Source organism: Macrobrachium rosenbergii, chromosome 2 (assembly GCF_040412425.1).
Source record: "Macrobrachium rosenbergii isolate ZJJX-2024 chromosome 2, ASM4041242v1, whole genome shotgun sequence".
Lineage (NCBI taxonomy): Eukaryota > Metazoa > Arthropoda > Malacostraca > Decapoda > Palaemonidae > Macrobrachium > Macrobrachium rosenbergii.
In genome coordinates this window covers 66,056,316-66,061,265 of record NC_089742.1, presented here as the reverse complement: position 1 = coordinate 66,061,265, position 4,950 = coordinate 66,056,316, and positions in this window count along the sequence as shown.

Sequence of the window (4,950 nt, the reverse complement as noted above, 5' to 3'; positions counted from 1 at the left end):
TCTAACTAAGAACCCTTAGTAAAGCATATCCTATTTATGAAGTCATATATTAAATGCATTCATTGTTGTCTAGTGTAATCACATAACTTACCCTCCATGGTGTTAAAAGTACCATTCTTGATAAAAGATTCACCCCTTGTGATTAATGAATTACTATTGAGAGCCTTTTTAGTGCAAGGTTATTATCTCATACTTATTTTCCAGATGTACGCATATAACCTTGAAAAACATGCTAACAGCACCTCCACGAAACTACCAGCCCAGTTCTCCTCTTGTTTGGAAAAGAATCTACATCGTCAGTGCCAAGAAGCCACAGTTCAACGTGCACTGAATTCATCTGCTTCATAAAAGCATTTGAAGAGGCTTATTAAATCTGTTGTGATCATTACATTTAGCACTGAGGTATCTGTCCTGATCAGGTCTAATATTTTGAGCTGCTGTTAGCTCTTGTAAATAATCCATTTCCTTTTATGTTACCTTTGTTGAAATTAGTTTTCAGTAAGTTTACTTAATGAATCCACGTGGCTGTGAAATAAACTTATATTTTGTAATACTAGTTTTCAGCTGGCGACCTAATCCATTTCATTATCTGTCCTTAAGAGCTTTATTTGGCTTTGACTGGCAGAATTCTGTGGGTCTTAAGGTAAAAGCAAGGCAACATAACTCCAATTAATCCATTATTAAAAAAAATAACCAACTGACCCACGTAATAATATATATATATATATATATATATATATATATATATATATATATATATATATATATAATGTTCATCTATTTTTGATTTGTTAAACACCTAATTCCTTATATGGGTGTTCCGTTGTTTTAACCACTGACAGTTACCCATTCTTTGAATTGTTACATGTTAGTAATTCCACGACAGTTGTAATATTTTAACCACTTGTTTACTTAATTGTAAATGATGTAAATATTTTAGTCTAGCATGATTATGGACGAAGTACAGTCCGAAAGCTCGCTATGGAGACAAAAATAAAAGGAATGATTAAGAAGCGGCTTTCTTTTATAATTCTACGAACTGCGAGTAGTGAAGTGACGAGTGACTACAGAACATTGGAAAGAACCAATAACAAAATAGTTAAAGTTCGCAGTCATCTATCGTTCAACGAAACCTGCATAATAACCAAACTGCTGTCTACAATGCAGATATATATATATATATATATATATATATATATATATATATATATATAATGAAAATTGCAAAATAAATAATGAAAATTGCAAAGTGAAAAAGTCTGAAAGTGTTTACAAGAGGAGAAAGTAAATGTGAGCAAAATAAGATGAATGTCAGTTTGGATAGAAACACAAGAGCACTTGATTAAAACGAGTGTTTAAGAATAATTATAGAGTTGAATGTGAATGCAAGAAAAAAGGTCGAAACTTCTGTGTACAAACACATACACACAAACACACACACATATGTATATATGTATGTATGTATATATATCTATATGTGTGTTTGTACGTGTATCTTATGAAAATAGTTCACTGCAGAAGTTTCGATCTCTTTTCTTGCATTCACATTCAGCGCTATAATTATTCTTAAACACTCATTTCAATCAGGTGCTCCTGTTTTTCCATCCAAATTGACATTTGTCTTATTTTGCTCACATTTACTTTCAAAAATTTTCACTAGCTTTTCCAATTTTCACTATTCCCAATCAGTACTGTTTTATCAGCAAACATCAGAGATGCCACACTCCACTCACAAATTTACACCCACACCTGCTGTCCTTTCTAGGAATTCATTCAACACTCCAATATTAAAGATATTAAACAGGCCCATCTTTACACATAACCAGCCGGTCTCCCGTCTCAGTGTTTTTACATATGTTACATCCATCACAAAAACTTTCAGTCGCTCTCAAGAATTTAGCTTCACCATATATTTCCAGCACCCTCCGGGTACGTTCACGGCGGCCACTGCTCGTTTACGCTGTAATCGTTCACACGAAGCGTTTTTGACCGCGGCTGTTGAATCGCAGACTGAATCGGCGCAAATAGCGCCAAAGACGGTATTGGGTACACCCAGTTTTACATGATAGACATACCTTTGGTTTATTTGTAATATTATACCCATCTTTAAGAGAGCACGAAGAAAAATTTTTTAATTTTCAATTTCATTTATGAATAAATCGGTATCAAAATGATCCCTCTCCATAGTTAACAGTTGACAGTGTGTGTGTGTGACTGTGATCACGGGGACCAGGCGTGGTGGCCAGGGTTGCTATGGTAACGCACAATCTCTTTTCTCATTGGCTGACACACAGCCAATGATGCACCCGCTGTCTTTAAAAAGCGCGGTTGACCGCTGTGTGTGAACGATGTCATTGACTTGTATGTATCTCGACACACCCGGCAATCGCGCGTTGGCGAGGGGAATCTCGCTACCGCGGCGTATTGGGAACCGCCGCGGTTACGTGTGAACGATTCCATAAGCTAACATGAACAATCGACCGCGCGTATCTCACTGCGCTGTTAAAAACGCCCTGTGTGAACCCAGCCCTAAACTCTCTACCGATTCTGGCACAAACTCTTTTTGGCCCATGTGTACCCTATATGGCCTTTTTCCTTACCTTAAATCATCTTTACCTGAACACAATGGAACTATTATTTCTCTAGGCCATTTATTCAGACATTTCTTGCAAACTCTGGTAAACCATTCAATCACTTGTGATCTCATCAACTTGTGGTGTCTTTCTAGTCTTTACCCTCTTCACTGGCCTCCTCACGCCCTCAGCAGTCACTTCACAAGTACTCCTACCCTTAGACCAACCTCTTCCATTCTAGCATCATTCAGATCTGGCTTTCCTCTCTTTTCCAGATTAATAAATCTTCAAAATCTTCAACATACTCCTGCTACTATCTGGCTAGTTCCTGATATCCTTCGAATCTAACAATATTTTTTATCTTATTTTATCTTATTTATTTTCTTCGCAAAGATTTCACATCTTTTCTAATCTTCCGCATCTGAACGAGAACCACATGCAATCAGTTACCGCCTGTCTAAATATCACTCGTAAATGAGCGATTCTCACTCTCTTACAGTCAGCGATCCAGCTTAAATATTTCCTGAATTACTCTGCCTCCACGGAAAATTGAATGAAGAGTAGATTTTGTGGAGAGGTTATCAAAAGATAATCTGTGAAATCGTTCACATCATATTGACAGCCTTGTTCACATCAGGTCGAGGGGAATTCTGTAATAACTATCCGCTTCAAGCGAGTATCGAGATTCAGTTAGGCTTTATTAACTCGCAGAAACTAAAACAAATGAAAAAAAAAACGAATGAACGCCTTATCTCGATTATTATTCGTGAATTCTATCTATGTTACTCTACTTCAGGAGGATAAAACTAAAAATAAAAGTTGTACATAAGAAGGATTATATCTTCCTAAAGAAATTATATTTCCTTAAAAATGAGCGGGGCTATCAGCTTCCTTGCCAGTTTCAATCGCAAAATATCTCCTGATGGGAAAGGAAACCCATTTAACGATAAGAACCACATTGTTCAGAGACACGAAGCAAAGGGGGTACAGTTAAAAAGAGTCGATATATACATACATATGTATACATATACAGTATATATATATATATACACACACACATATATATATATATGTATATATATATATATATATATATATATATATATATATATATATATATATATATCTATAGAGAGAGAGAGAGAGAGAGACACGGGGAGGGGGGATGAAAGAAACAGCGGGGAGGGGTTTGGGGGCCAAGAGAAAAAAGGGATGGAGAGAAAGAGAGCCAAGTTAAAATCTTACGGAGGAAAAGCTTTCACGATGCCCGTTACGATTTCAAAGACTTGTTGCTTTATCTCGCATTGTTATCACAACGACCTGAAAGCCATCCGGTAAGAATTCCAGTCTCATTCTTATCGGGGAAGACTGCTTGTGCCATTCACAGTGAGATAATAGAACAAGGTAAAGAAATAATGTCTTGTGAACTATATTCTACTGTGACTAAAAATATAATAGTACAAAAGGAAATCAGTTTAGCAAGAAAGATGTTTGTATATTACGCAGAGGCATAGAAAACCAATAAAGAACCTTGCTTTTTGGGAAACATACACAAATATAAATGTACATTATATATATATATATATATATATTATATGTATGTATATATATATATATATATAATATTTATATATATATATATATATATATATATATATATATATATATATGTACATATATATAAATCAGTTACAACCTTTTTATGATTAGGAAGGTAGGGAGATAAGCTTTTGTTTATAACAAAGAACATGGTTCCTTTTACACAGTGGACTTTTGCACTATCTTCATAAGGCTCATATTTCGAACTAAAAGATTCCCTTTGCAAGAAAACGCATTGCACTGAATACTTACTCCCAGCGGTATTTATTGCAAATGGAACTGCGTGCATTGCAAAGAGGCTTTTAATCGAGTGGCCTAAAACTTTTTTCTTTCAGTTGAAGTCATTGCCGATATAAGTCCTCTTTTTAGGTCCAAGGTTAGTGAGATGTGTTTATGACTCAGTGCTAAACAGAATTACAATAATAATTACCTACAATAAAATTTCCAGGTCATTTTCAACCACAGGACCGTTAATACGTTGGATTCCGGGAATTTTTATTATCTTCCCGCAGAAACAATAAAAACAGAGAATTTTGTGGTTGTTGGAGCTAAAATAATGCTGAGTTAAAGAAACTCGTGGTTGGATTTTTAAAACCTCGGTCGATATCAAAATTTAATTAATCGTGGAAACATGAAAACTGATCCGTTTCTGTTTCTGGTAGACTAGCCATTGAAAAGAAGAACGATCGACAATAATAACCATTTACTCCAGACAACTAGTACTTGTTTAAACAATACCTTCCTTACACCTTGATCAATTTCGTTTAAAAATGAAAAA